Raw genomic sequence first — 15218 nt, 5'->3', positions numbered from 1 at the left:
AATTTCAGCCCCCCCCACCATATACTGTATGCCAATTCAGGGTTAGTATATATAGGGGGGGGGCTGTAATTCATTTCTAATAGAAATGATTATTATATTCGTAATCAGCATAAAAAAAGGCATCGAATGGTGTAGGGCTATTCAATTTAGTCCTAACTCAATAATATGATTTGGTAGAACTTTACTACTAAAACTTTACCATTAGATGCCTTTTTTTATGCTGATTACAAATATAATAATCATTTCTATCAGAAATGAATTTCCCCCCCCCCCTATATATGCGAATTCAGGGTTAGGTTAGGTATATAGAGGGGGGGGGGGCTGAAATTCATTTCCAATATAAATGATTATTATATTTGTAATCAGCATAAAAAAAGGCATCAAATTGTGTATTCACTTTAGTCCTAACTCAATAATATGATTTGGTAGAACTTTACCAAAAAGGCATCAAATGGTGTATTCACTTTATTCATAACTCAATTATATGATTTGGTAAAAATTTACCCCCTAATGTGCAAATATATACCCTGAATTGGTATATATAGGGGTGGGGGTAAAATTCATTTCCAACAAAAATAATTATTATATTTGGAAAGAACATAAAAGAAGGCATTGAGTGATATATTCACTTTATTTGTAAGTCAATAATATGATTTGGTAAATATTTACCCAATTACGTTTATTTCTTGGCTACCTGGAAAGTCTGTTAATGTAAACCTTACCCCTAAATTTTGTTCAAAGCTAAAAATTTACTGATCCCTTGACTGAAATTTTACATTTTTCTCCCATCAACAAGGCTATACCCAGGGGGAGGGGGTTTGACCCCCATCCCTCTCTGAAATGTTTTTCTGACTCATATAAACATAATAAATATGGATATAAGCAAATTTTTGATGCGTTTTCAGGGTTTTTTTTTAATAAAATGCCCCCTAAAATAAATCCTTGAGTAAAATCCCACCTGAAAAAAAGTCCTTCTTCTTCTTCTATTTCATAGCAGGCGGGCTAGTCCGTTCTTCTTCTACTCTTTCTTCACTGTCTTTAGTGTTGCCGTCTGCTGATTAGGGTTGCCATCTTGACCTGAAAGAAGTTACTAAATCGGAGAGGAAAAATTTACTAGATTGTATCTGTTTTTACTAAATTTTTTGCGCGTGCGGCTACACCGCACGCGCACCGTCAAGCATCGATTTCTACTATAGGAGGATAATCAATACGATTTTCACAATCTTTTTTCCTTTTCTCTTCTTTTTTTTCTTTTTTCCTTTTCTCTTTTTTTCTCTTTTCGAATCTCAAGCAATTTTATTGGGGGGGGGGGGCAAGAGGGGTCCATATGTGGATAGTCAAAACGCATTGGATGTATAATATTTTTCTCTCCACATTATTGGGGGGGTAACCACCCCTCCCCCTTGCCAACCCTAAACGACGCCCCTGTACATATATATATATATATATATATATATATATATATATATATATATATATATATATATATATATATATTTAATGTTACATTTCTACTTACTTTTAATTTCTCTCAGCTGGCTCCTTTCTCTTCAATAAAAATTTTCAAACTGAGGAGATTCACCTAATCACCTTGGGTGGTTGGCTTTTGTTTTGATTCCAATAGATTCCCAATCATCACAAATCCAAGCGGCATAATAGCTTCATTTTTAGTTGGTAAGATTTGATACACAGAAAGCTGGTTTTGTCGACCTTTAGACGCCGAGAGTGAAGTGTCTGTTTATGAAAATAGGTGACTGCTTGTCTGTCTCTGAGACAGACAAGCAAAATTGTAAATTGTAAAACAGACAAGCAAAAATTGTAAATTGTCATATTTTTACGATAATTTTTTATCCTGAATTCATGGAAAATAAAAAAAAGTATTGTTTACTATAAATCATGATAGTTTTTACTAGATTTCGGGAAATTTACTAGATCCTCTAAATTTACTAGATTTTTTTTTTACTAGATCTAGTAAAATCCTACTGGGTGGCAACCCTGCTGCTGATGTCTCAAAAGAGAGCGCATCAAGGCCGGAGAAGAATGAACATCAATAAGAAAAGAGTTCAAGTCAAAAAACTTACACAGCCCCTCTCATTGTGATGATCAATTTTATTTTATTTGTAGGTATAATTTCTTCTGTCAATATTAATCACATTACGCTTAAATTTTCAAATGTATTTACATAAAGTCAGAAGGGCTCTTTACTTAAATGAACACCTAAATAAGGATATAATTCTTATCGCTAAGAGGTAAAACTCTGTTAGAATTTTTCATGTGTTAATTTTGATCACCTGGACCTTTAACTAAACTATAGCTGACTTTATAAAATATTTGGGTAAAGTTTGGTCTCGAATTTGTCCAAATATTTTTAAAGAAATATTTGAAGCCCAAATAACTAGATGACTTCACTATACTGAACTCAACTAAATAGCATAAAAAAAGCTGGTGAACTCGTTCTTGTAAATTCTTTTTTCTTGTGAATTCTTCCAAATCAAACAGTTCCTGTTAAGAAAGTGTACAAAAGGAACTTACTCAGCTCAATAGTAACTGACTGAAAATCCAAAAATCAGAATTTTGATATCTCCGTCATATAAAGTGCAACATTACCTATAAGTAGGTCGAAATATTCCATTATTTATTTAGATTTTTTCTTCATTGTATTGAAGCATGTTTCATAATTCATTGTTTCAATAATTCCATAAATCAATAATTTTCTTTTCGTTTAGTAGCAGTTTAGCATGGGATCATAATCTACAAAATAAGTAAAAAAAGATTAATGCAATTTAAAAATTGCAAAAGACAACAAAAAAACTCGTATCATTCCTTGTCACCTTCAGCTTGCCATTAGAAACGAAGAAGAACTGAACAAGCTCTTGTCGGGGGTTACCATTGCCCAAGGAGGCGTTTTGCCCAACATTCAAGCAGTCCTTCTATCCAATAAGACTGAAAAAGCGGCAAAGGCTTAAGAGAATCTAACTTTGGCCCTACCCCAAATTTACAGAATTAGCTTATTATTCTGATGCCAAACATATAAGAATCATTAACTATAGTATTAACCATCAGAAGGTACGAGCCAGAGAGAACTTGCCTAATTTTTGGAAAAGGGGGGCAACTCAGCCTTTCTCCCACGTTCTTTTATCCCTAAGCTTTGCCGCTAATATTTTACACACATCCATTTTATTTATCCTAATTGAAAGGTCCGAAAACTAGGCCTTTTGTGATATTTTGACCCCCCCCCCCCCAAGTCATTGAGGAGAGGTTTACAAGTTATGAAACTTATCTATTTTTCCACATAAGGTTTGTTATTGTAAAGAAAACAGACATCTTTTTTCGGAGGGAGGGTTGAATATTCCATTAATTTGTCCATCAGTTTTGAAAGAAATATTTGAAGCCCAATATGAGGCTTTCCAGGATGAGAATTTTATTGGAACGGAAGTTTCCAGTGGGTAAACTTTTCAGGGTAAATTTTACTGAATTCGTATATGAAAGTATTTTATTTGTCTTATTATCTTTTTGCCGACTAAATTTTGTGTGTCGATAATATTGTTGAGGATATTAGTGAGGGGGGAAATTACACCGTGTTGAAATTGTCTAGGGGATCTCTCCATGGGGTGGGGGATTTTCCAGGGGAAAAATCTTCAATGAGTAATTTTTTAAGGGAGAAACTTTTCACAGACGGAGGGGGGGATATCCGGAAAAAAATTCCTCGTTAAAGAAAAGGAATTCAAGGAATCACAGACAGCAGAAAAGAGTGCTGCCTAACTAAAGAACGATGTTGGCACAATTTTTTTTCCATACCATGGCACTTCATACCGAAGAAGTTGTCATAGAAACTTCAAAAAGGGCTCATTTGATTAAAAATTGGAATGGCTAATCCCCTTTTTAGTAATCTAAAAGGATTGGAAGGCCCCTAACACCCTTTCCACGACCACCATTTCATTCGATTTAAAATTCAAGGGGCTAGTGCTGTTTTTAATATTCAAAAGTGATTGAAGGGCAACTAACCCCCCCCCCCCTCTCACGCCCACCTTTTCTCCAAACACATCCAATCAAAATTTTGAGATAGTCATTTTCTTCAACGAATTTGTCCAAATATTTTTGAAGAAATATTTGAAGCCCAAATAACTAGATGACTTCACTATACTGAACTCAACTAAATAGCATAAAAAAGCTGGTGAACTCGTTCTTGTAAATTCTTTTTTCTTGTGAATTCTTCCAAATCAAACAGTTCCTGTTAAGAAAGTGTACAAAAGGAACTTACTCAGCTCAATAGTAACTGACTGAAAATCCAAAAATCAGAATTTTGATATCTCCGTCATATAAAGTGCAACATTACCTATAACTAGGTCGAAATATTCCATTATTTATTTAGATTTTTTCTTCATTGTATTGAAGCATGTTTCATAGTTCATAGTTTCAATAATTCCATAAATCAATAATTTTCTTTTCGTTTAGTAGCAGTTTAGCATGGGATCATAATCTACAAAATAAGTAAAAAAGATTAATGCAATTTAAAAATTGCACAAGACAACAAAAAAACTCGTATCATTCCTCGTCACCTTCAGCTTGCCATTAGAAACGAAGAAGAACTGAACAAGCTCTTGTCGGGGGTTACCATTGCCCAAGGAGGCGTTTTGCCCAACATTCAAGCAGTCCTTCTATCCAATAAGACTGAAAAAGCGGAAAAGGCTTAAGAGAATCTAACTTTGGCCCTACCCCAAATTTACAGAATTAGCTTATTATTCATATGCCAAACATATAAGAATCATTAACTATAGTTTTAACCATCAGAAGGTACGAGCCAGAGAGAACTTGCCTAATTTTTGGAAAAGGGGGGCAAGTCAGCCTTTCTCCCACGTTCTTTTGTCCCTAAACTTTGCCGCTAATATTTTACACACATCCATTTTATTTATCCTAATTGAAAGGTCCGAAAACTAGGCCTTTTGTGATATTTTGACCCCCCCCCCCCAAGTCATTGAGGAGAGGTTTACAAGTTATGAAACTTATCTATTTTTCCACATAAGGTTTGTTATTGTAAAGAAAACAGACATCTTTTTTCGGAGGGAGGGTTGAATATCCCATTAATTTGTCCATCAGTTTTGAAAGAAATATTTGAAGCCCAATATGAGGCTTTCCAGGATGAGAATTTTATTGGAACGGAAGTTTCCAGTGGGTAAACTTTTCAGGGTAAATTTTACTGAATTCGTATATGAAAGTATTTTATTTGTCTTATTATCTTTTTGCCGACTAAATTTTGTGTGTCGATAATATTGTTGAGGATATTAGTGAGGGGGAAAATTACACCGTGTTGAAATTGTCTAGGGGATCTCTCCATGGGGTGGGGGATTTTCCAGGGGAAAAATCTTCTGTTGATACATAACTTAATTGTTAAAAACAAATAATAATTATGTACTCTAATAATTTATTTAATCACTGCAATATTTATTCTTTGTACAACTTTTAAATAAGTCTGTCAAGACTTTTATATGATAATTCCTAAATTTAATTAAAATATTTACAAATCTTAATCCACCCTAACAAATAGGTATATGCAATATAACTGATAGCTGAGATTAGCGTCTATATAAGTGCTTGGCAATAGTTCATATAACATAAGTTTTCAATCTAAGTTAATATATTTACAATTTTTTTTTGTATATGATAACAATTCCTTATTTATAAAAAGTTTTCAAAATAAATTTATAACTGAATATATTTTCTAAACAACATCTGTTCCCACTATAAAGCTTTTCCCTATACGACTATGTACATTTTTATCTTTGTTTTCCCAATTTGGTTCTATTTCGAACCCACTTGTTTCATTAACTGTATTTAGCTTACTATATGCCTGTTTGTTTATTCAGACTTTTGAGCTTTTCAATTCTTTTCGAATTTCTAGGTACTTGAGACAGTTTTATAACGTTTTTGTCTGTAATCTCTTTTCAGCTTTAATGTCTTTTTGGGTTAAGGCTTCATTCACAGTTTGTATCTGATAAGTAAAAAAATTTTGCTGTTCACCTTATACCTGTTATGCCATTATCAAATGACTTTGCCTATACTCTGAAGGTTTGCTTACCAGGACTGCCTTCTGGTAGCTCCTTATAACGTTTCTAGGCCCTTTTGTCATAGGCTACAGCTAAAAGGACTATTATGAACCTGCACACACAATAATTAATTGTTTATATTATTGTCACACTTTTTGATTTGTTGCCACAATTTTCTCTTGGGCTATTCTTTTATCAGAAAAGTGGCCCTTCTGCAGAAAAAAAATACCTGGGCTTCATGGCACACAGTAATTTGTAACACAAGTAACACATAGTAACCTTAGCACACAGCTCTTTTGCATTAATGTTACTAATTTTGCACATATTTGATACAATTTTCATCCTTGTTTTGTTCGGCAAGTTCAACAAGTTTGTAAAAAACAGAGCTTAGCGGACACCATTCAGTTTCTTTTCCTTTAATTTTGTCCGACTATATTTTCAACTTGAACCCTTCTTTTTTTTGATTCGTTATTTCAATGGAGCCTAAGGGTTTTTTTCAAGTCCTTTCCGCTTTTTCAGTAAAATATGTCTTTCCTAAGCCTATATTTATATGTTTCACGTATTTTTTCAAAAACCCTTAACAAGTTTTTATGCTGATTGCCCTTCTATGGTCAAATTCATTATCTCCATATTTTTAAGAGGTGGGGGGGGGGTTGTCTAATTTTTGAAACCTGTATTTTTTTTAAATTATTCAAATTTTTTCTTCGAAAATTTTTGTGTTATAAAAGTACTGTAGTTTTTCAGCTAATTTTTTTTAACACTTTTAATTAAGTTTTGCTCCGCATTTGCTAGTTTTCATTTATTCATAAATGTACGTTTTTACAATATCCTGATTTCCGCCACATTTTGCGGTTTTCATTGCACACATGTTCCTTATCTGTGGTATTTCACCAAAATTTAGTGTCTATTTCGTGCCAAAAGTTGTTTAGAGATAGGTGTTTTGTGGTTTCCCTATAAACTTTTATACTGTTCGCGTCTGGAATTATCCTCATTTAAATTTCACCCTAGTTTCATACAGTCACTGAGTGCTATTTGTCCCTTTCGTGATATCCTGACTATTACCTTGTTCTACGAGTTTATGGGTTTAGTGCTTGGCAAAGTTGCTGGACCATGCCATTTCCCATGGTTCAACAAATCTTCCGAGCATTCAGCTCAATCCTCCTCCAAAGTTTGACTTTTATTTCTGATCTATATTTGGTTTGCTGGGTGGATGCCCCCCAATGAAGAGACGTTTAGCAGTATCGTTTTTAAATGCCAATCAAAAGAATCGCCTTTTAATGCTGATTCTAAATATGTATAATTTAATTAGTTTCACAACACCTATTTATAAGTTACGTGGCCTTACTCAATTTCTTTTTTGGAACGTAGCCTAATTTCTTTTGACAAGTCTTGTCATTTACACCATTCGCGAAGTTTTATCTCGTATCGGAAACAAAATTTTTGCAGGAAGCTCTGATGTCACTTCAGATCGGAGCTAATAATTTAGCGTTAGAATGTGACGGTAATAGTTTTTACTGGCGATATATATTTGAAGGAAAACTTGATAAAAAAAGGAAAATATAGATATTTCTTTAGAGGCTTTTTGCTCGTTTTATTTTTATTTATTATTTTTTTCCCGTCATAATTGTTTTATTCAAATATTAATCTGCTGGGGGCTACGCTTGTTCTGCCTTTCTCCGTTTCCTGGTCCGAGTTTTGGACCCCAAATTTTTGTTTTTCTTCTTTATAATATTTGCAAGTTTTTCCATGGTCTCTATAGTGTGGTTTACAAGGCTCTGAACCCGAGCGCTGTTTTGTTGCCTCGTTAAATATCTTTAATCTTTGTTTCTCTTGATGTTTGGCCTTTTTCATAAGTGCTTTAGCTACTTGTACTGCTGACAAAGGAACTTGTTGCTGCCCCTCTCGTTTCTTTACTTTTCTCCACAATTTCTCTCTTAAAGAGGGTTTTCTTGGCGATGGTCCAGGTTTAGTAATATCGGTTAATGTAGAAGAATTATTAGTGTCACCTTCTGTTAGCTTGCGTCTGGAATTATTCTCATTTAAATTTCACCCTAGTTTCATACAGTCACTGAGTGCTATTTGTCCTTCTCGTGGAATCCTGACTATTACCTTGTTCTACGAGTTTCTGGGTTTAGTGCTTGGCAGATTTGCTGGATCATGCCATTTCCCATGGTTCAGCAACTCTGCTGACCATTCAGCTCAAGCCTCCTCCAAAGTTTGACTTTTATTTCTGATCTTAATTGGGTTAGCTAGTTTGATCCCCCCCAATGACAAGACGTTTAGCAGTATCGTTTTTAAATGCAAATGGTCCCGTCATTGGTATTTTTCACCTGCAATGTCTTTACCTTGATTATTTCTGTTAATGATGTGTTGTGAATTTATTTGTATTTGAAATTAATTTACCCGAGAAAACTTTGTTTTACCTGTGCTATACTTTTTAAATTGTGACCCATTTTATCGACGGCTTCTTGTTTATACATATCTACCTTGTTGGGAAGTGTTTAATTTATTTATCTTCTACTATTTATAACAAGATTACAGCCAGCTTGTACATGTAGTGCGCACTTAATGTAAACTCTTGCTATTTTTCCTATTATAATTATTTTAAAATTCTTCAAAAACAACTTTTTTTTTAAATTCGACTGAAAGTATCACCTCAAAGAGTCAAAGGTCAGTAGATGCATTGCATGTACTTAACAACGAGAGACCAGCAGTGATTGAGCTCACTACAAATTTGCTAGCTTCCAATGACCTTATTTCAATAAACTACCCTCCTTCGTTTTTTTTTTTTTTTAATTATACTCCCAAAATATATTTTTTTCAATATACATATCAAACTAATAGCCTTTTAATGCTGATTCTAAATTTGTATAATTTAATTAGTTTCACAACACCTATTTATAATTTACGTGGCCTTACTCAATTTCTTTTATGGAACGTAGCCTAATTCCTTTTGACAAGTCTTGTCATTTACGCCATTCGCGAAGTTTTATCTCGTATCGGAAACAAAATTTTTTCAGGAAGCTATGATGTCACTTCAGATCGGAACTAATAATTTTAGCGTCAGAACGTGACGGTAATAGTTTTTACTGGCGATATATATTTGAAGGAAAACTTAATAAAAAAATATAGATATTTCTTTAGAGGCTTTTTGCTCGTTTTATTTTTATTTATTATTTTTTTTCCGTTACAATTGTTTTATTCAAATATTAATCTGCTGGGGGCTATGCTTGTTCTGCCTTACGCCGTTTCCTGGTCCGAGTTTTGAACCCCAAATTTTTGTTTTTCTTCTTTATAATATTTACAAGTGTTTCCGTGGTCTCTATAGTGTGGCTTAAAAGGCTCTGAACCCGAGCGCTGTTTTGTTGTCTCGTTAAATATCTTTAATCTTTGTTTCTCTTGATGTTTGACCTTTTTCATAAGTGCTTTAGCAATTTATGCTGCTGACAAAGGAACTTTTTGCTGCCCCTCTGTTTTTTTTTCTTTCCTCCATAGGTTTTCTCTTAAGAAGGGTTTTCCTAGCGATTGTCCCGGTTTGGTGAAATCGGTTAATATAGAAGAATTTTCGGGGTCAAATTCTGTTAGCTTACGTCTGGTAGATGGTGATTGTTCTAAAGTTCATTTTTGTGTTAAGACTGTAGGTAAGTCTATTGTATAAAAATTAGATAATTCATTGGTTCCTTCTAATTTTTCTTCCTCTGTGAGTTTTACCCTTGGTTTATCACATTTTAAACCCTTATGTTGTGTTTGATTTTCTTCCTCGCTAGTATCCGATGAGCATCGAATATTTCCCTTTTTTCTCTTGTTTGCTGTGGAGAGTTTGTAGCCAAGACTGGGCTAAAAACTCCTTCCACTCCTCCCAACCTTTGTGGTCATTAAAAAGGTCATAAAATTCATATGGTCTTCTAATATATACTGGTGAAATCGTGTCCTCTATTTCTTCTTCTGAAAGTATAGGCTCTGTTTTCCACTGTTTTGAAAAATATCCCTTTTTCATTGTATTATGGTGTACTACTTCTTCCTTTTCCTTATACTGATGCTTTACAACATATGTTAAGTTATTTAGTAAAATCTTTACAATTCTGAAGGGCACATCCCATTTCAGTTTTAACTTTTATGTTCCTTCTAGATTAGTTTTGTAAACATAAACCAAATCTCCTAAACAGTAATTTGTCTTATTTTTGCTTGTTTGGTCATATTTTTCTTTTTGTTCTGTTTTCGCATCTTCCAGATTGTCTTTAACCTGTTCCATAGCTTTTTTCATTCGCATCACCATTTCTTGCTTATATTGGTCTAAGCTGTAATATATTCTATCATTTTTTATTTCATCGAATAAAATTCTGGGATATCTTACATGTAGCAAAAGAATTGCGTTTCTTTTAAGGTACGTGAAAAAGTCGTATGTATTGGTAAGGCTACAAATGGTAAACGTTAATCCCAATTTATAGTTTCCTCTCTTGCATGTATTGACAGAATGTAAGCTAATTCCCTATGCTTACGTTCAACCTTCCCATTAGCTGCTGCCATGTAAGACGAGGTAAACCATCGTTTAACATCCAGATATTCTGTAATTTCGTCTAATAATTTGGCTCTAAAACATGGCCCATTGTCGCTAAGTAAAACTCTTGGGAAAATCCCGTGTTCCAGAAATAGGCGATTGACCAAAACTTTCGCAATGGTTTTTGTCTTTTTGTCTTTAATTGGAAAAGCGTATAGATATGAATTAAAATGGTCTACTATGGTTAGTACGCACCTGTCTCCTTTCCTGGAAACTGGAAAACTTCCTCCGGTTCCCCAAATGTCTATTGACATTAATTCTCCTACCCCTGAAGGGGTGGGGTATTGACCTAATTCAGCCCTAGGGGTCCTTGGTGGCGACTTTTGTTTAGCGCACTCTTGGCAGCTTTATATAAAAGCTTTTACTTTTGAGTACATTTTTGGAAAATGCAAATTTCCTTTCAGCTTCCCCATAGTTTTTGCTTCTCCCATGTGATAGCCGATCGTTGCGTGTACTATCTGCAGACCTTCTCCATCTAAAGATTTTGGAAGCACTGGAATGATTTTTAAGCCATTTTTTCTATAATGTTGTGATGGTTTATAATATCTTACTAGAGGATTGTTACTTTCACCCGGATAAAAATTATCTAAGTCCTTTAAAAAATGTTTAAAGTGCTCTGGCAGTTCCGTTCCTTTTGATAAAAAGGATTCCATCGCTAAACAAAAATCGTCTTTATCTTGATGATTCGAAACATTTTCATTAGACAGTATTTCTAGCTCTTCCAGTTCGTTCTGGATGGCTGTTATCAAATTTCCTTCCGTATCTGGATTTTGTGACAAATAGTCTGGTAAAATGTTTGTACGGCCCTTTATAGATATTGGGGTATATGAATATGCTTGTAGACGTAGTATCCACCGCGTCAGCCGGGCTGAAGTATTTTGCATCGTATGTAGCCAAACTAATGATTTTTGGTCTACGCGTAAAATAATTTTTTTTCCAAGTAAAAATTGTCGAAAATATTCTGTAAAAACTACAACTGCTAAACACTCCCTTTCAACTTTCGAGTATTTTTTTTCTGCCTCCGACAGTGACCTGCTCGCGTATTGGACTATTGATTCTACTCTTTCAAAAATTATGTTTAATAATATGATCCCTATACCGTACCCCGAAGCATCTGTTTGCAAACAGAAGTCTTGTGACAAATCTGGTAGTTCTAGTAATGCTGCCAGTAATAACTGCCTTTTTATTTAATTTAACGCTTGTTTTGCGTCCGCTGGACATTCAAATTTACCTGATTTTTTCAAAAGGTTTGTCAAAGGTTGTGCTATTGTGGCATAATTTTTAATATATCGTCTGAAATAGCTTAACAAACCACAAACTGATCTGCAGCTTTTTTGATCTTTAGGAGGCTGTAAATTTTCTATGACTGTAAATTTTTCTGGAATTGGTGAAATAGTACCTTGATTTATCAGGTGTCCAAGAAAAACTAATTTTGGTACTACTATTTTTTACTTTTCTGGTTTTAATTTTAAGCCTGCTTTTTCAAACTTTTCCAGTATTTTTCGTATGGCCACGGGAGGGGGAGGTTCAAATTTACTATGGGGATACAGATTCTCTGCTGTTAAAGGTAAATGGGACCGAAGATTTATTGGGTGATTTAGAAAAGGGGGAACACATCAGCTCGCGGATGGATTTCACCAACTGGAATCCATCACTCTACCCCGAGTTGGTGAAACGTGAAGCCCTCAACCAACTTTTAATGTTAAAATCAGAGACGGGGAGTGATTTGATATCCAGGGGGGTGTTCCCGGGCCTTAAAGTTTATTGCGTTGAAACTCATAGTGGGGATGAAAAGAAGGCGTGTAAAGGGGTGCCTACACATTTTGTAAAGAGCAATTTCAACATAAGGGTGTACAGAGACTGTGTAGAAAGTAGCTTAGTGCCGAGAGCACAAGTGCTTGCAATTCGCTCTCTACAGTATATAAATTATACTGTGAGAGTGGAAAAGAATGCAATGTCATGTATATCCGACAAAGTCTGTGTGCTCGAGAATGGTGTGAGTGTCCTACCTCATGGCCACTACCGTATTTCAGACCGAGTTGAATGCATTGACTATCGCAATCAACTTGGTCTGGATAAATTAACATAACCTGACTAACCCACCCACTAACCACCACCACCAACCCATTCATAAATTAACTAACCACCACCACCAACCCATTCATAAATTAACTAATCTCAACTAACTCAACCTCAACCTAACCTGTAGCAGTGACGACAACTATTGTACTGTTTTTCCACCGCGGCTCCGGGAGGGAGGGGGGGGGGTGGGAGCCGCTTTTAAATTCACTGTAATGTTCAACTGTGCTAGTTCATGTTCCATGTGTTTTCTGTTTTTTTTTCAAGTTTTGTTTTCATGTGTTTTTTTTTTGTACAGAAAAGTGTTGATGTTGTTGTACATGAAAGTGTTTAAATACAATATGTACTGCTGATGGACAAAAGTGTTGTGGTTGCACAGAACAGTGTTTAAAGACAATAAGTGTTATTGCTACTGATTGACAAAAGTGTTTTTATTTTTATTGTACATAAAGTGTTATCGTTGTTCATATTGAACAAATATTTGTTTTCATGTTGCCGAAATAAATGCTGCCATGAAATATTGTTTTTTGTTGTTCTTGAATAGATAGATCTATGGGAAAATTAATACTACTTATTCATTGTACACATATGATTTACAGTTAGTTATAGTCCAACTGTTGTCAACAGCATGTATCAATTTAAAACACCCTTCGGATCGTTTCTGTGTGGGCCCTCAATGTCGGGGAAAACAATACTTTTAGCTAAAATAATTAAAAATTGCGATAAAATGTTTTTGGAAAAACCGAAAAAAATCTACTATTGCTATAGTATTTGGTAGGAGTCCTACGATCAAATAAAAGCTATTGCCACAACCATACCAATACAATTCATACGAGGACTTGATGTTTTCAATAGTATTGAACCGAACTCTTGGCTGATTATTGATTATTTGGCTGAATCCATTGAACAGTTCTCACAGGAAATGCTACAACTGTTCACTGTCCGATCTCATCATGAACACATTTCCATAACCCTAGTTCTACACAATCTGTTTCATCAGAGCAAATGTATGCAACCCTTGCTTTGAATTGCACTATCTATATTATCTATCGAGTCGTTCGTGATTCTAGCTCGCTCATAGCTCTCAATAAAAAGATATACCCTGGCGCCCCAAAATTTCTGTTGTCAGCGTACACTCAGGCGACTAATAAACCCTATGGTTACATTTTGCTGGATCTTAATCAGAGCACGCCCGAGGATCTAAGTGTAGTCACCGACATTTTCGACAATGAAATTACAGTATATCTTCAGGTGAACAGTAGAAAAGGCTATTAGTTGCCATTATGACACCGAAGGAACTACACGAACAACGGCATTTGTTTTCTATTTTAAGTACTTTAAAATCATCGCTTAGAAATACATTACTCAACTACGGGGTCAAAAATGATTTCATTAATCTAATATCTGAACTTTGTTTAAATTTGACCGGGAGTAATGTTCAAGTGTTAGAAGGTGTTCGACAACAGACAAAGCAACATCATTCCACTGTACGTGCCTTGGCTTTAAAGAAAATGGTAAAAAAATTTAAAAGAACACGACTCCTTCAAGTAGGCGGTAGCTTTTTCACACTTTTACTGCCAATAATCGCAGGAATGGTAAACAGTTTTCTCTAGAGCATGGCTAAACCCTATAAATTGACACCATTTGAACTTGTCCTCTCGCCCGTCGAACATTTTGAAGACAATCTAAGCAAATTCATTAATGACGAGAATATTGCCGATGACAAAAAACTGCTTTTACTCCAAGATGCATTGCGACGTGTGGACAAAGATAAACCTTATCTGAGAGACCCGCCGCCGCTGCCGATCCCTCTAAACAGGAAACATCTCCTCAAGATTCTGCACAAGCAAAGGAGAAGGAATTGAATTCGATTGTATCGAAAATTGGGAACCTATTGCCACTGACCTATCGAGAACAGAGTAAAAGAGTATTATCTTATCTCATGTTGGAAACTGGTGATCAAGTTCAGGTCGACAGCACAGGGAAACGAATTATAATTCAGGGAAAAAGTTATAATCTAGTTGATTTAATTTGTGATATGGTGACGAATCGTAAAGGACTTTTATCCTTTGACAATAATCTATACACCTTTCTAAGTGTATCGAACTTCCCCAGAAGTCTTATTGGCAATATAGTCCTCCAACAACGCCAACACCATTTAAAAAAGAAGAAGATTCAATATATGAAAATACTAGCAGCAGCAATGATTTTACAACACCCGTGGCTGCTAGTCAAAACCGAAGACGAATTGATTCACCCTCCAGTGTGCGAAAGGGGAGTGGACATTACACTACGTGTTTGCGTTCAAAATGGATGAAGTTCTGAAAGGTGTTTATGAAAATATCGGTGAAGGGGGGAGTTTAAGCTCTCCCAAAACGCTTTCTAGAGATGTCTCCGTCACCAAATTGAAAAATGCAAAAGAGTATTTAGTGAATTATCCGAGTTAAACACTACACCGGAATCAAATGCTTCGTGGCAAACAAAATCGACAACTAAAGCCTTTTTTCCTCAGTATATAATGTAAATGAATCTCCTAA

General features: G+C 35.0%; 2 protein-coding genes across 2 annotated transcripts in view; one reads left to right on the top strand and one right to left on the bottom strand.

Moving 5' to 3' along the window:
• The window catches only part of LOC148952912 (uncharacterized), a 163690-nt gene extending 162615 nt beyond the window's left edge, over positions 1-1075 (bottom strand). The window contains exon 1 of the mRNA XM_089088166.1: positions 959-1075. The gene's annotated coding sequence lies outside the window, so the exon portion shown is untranslated. The remainder of the gene's footprint in view (positions 1-958) is intronic.
• Positions 1076-1985: 910 nt separating this feature from the next.
• The window catches only part of LOC148952911 (uncharacterized), a 40923-nt gene continuing 27690 nt past the window's right edge, over positions 1986-15218 (top strand). Inside the window, 1 exon segment of the mRNA XM_089088167.1 lies at positions 1986-2120. The gene's annotated coding sequence lies outside the window, so the exon portion shown is untranslated.

This window comes from Artemia sp. Qi Xiang Cuo, chromosome 4 (genome assembly GCF_049724085.1).
Source record: "Artemia sp. Qi Xiang Cuo chromosome 4, ASM4972408v1, whole genome shotgun sequence".
In the NCBI taxonomy this organism is placed as follows: domain Eukaryota; kingdom Metazoa; phylum Arthropoda; class Branchiopoda; order Anostraca; family Artemiidae; genus Artemia; species Artemia sp. Qi Xiang Cuo.
The sequence above is the reverse complement of the archived record's forward strand: the minus strand, read 5'-3'. Positions and strand labels throughout refer to the sequence as shown.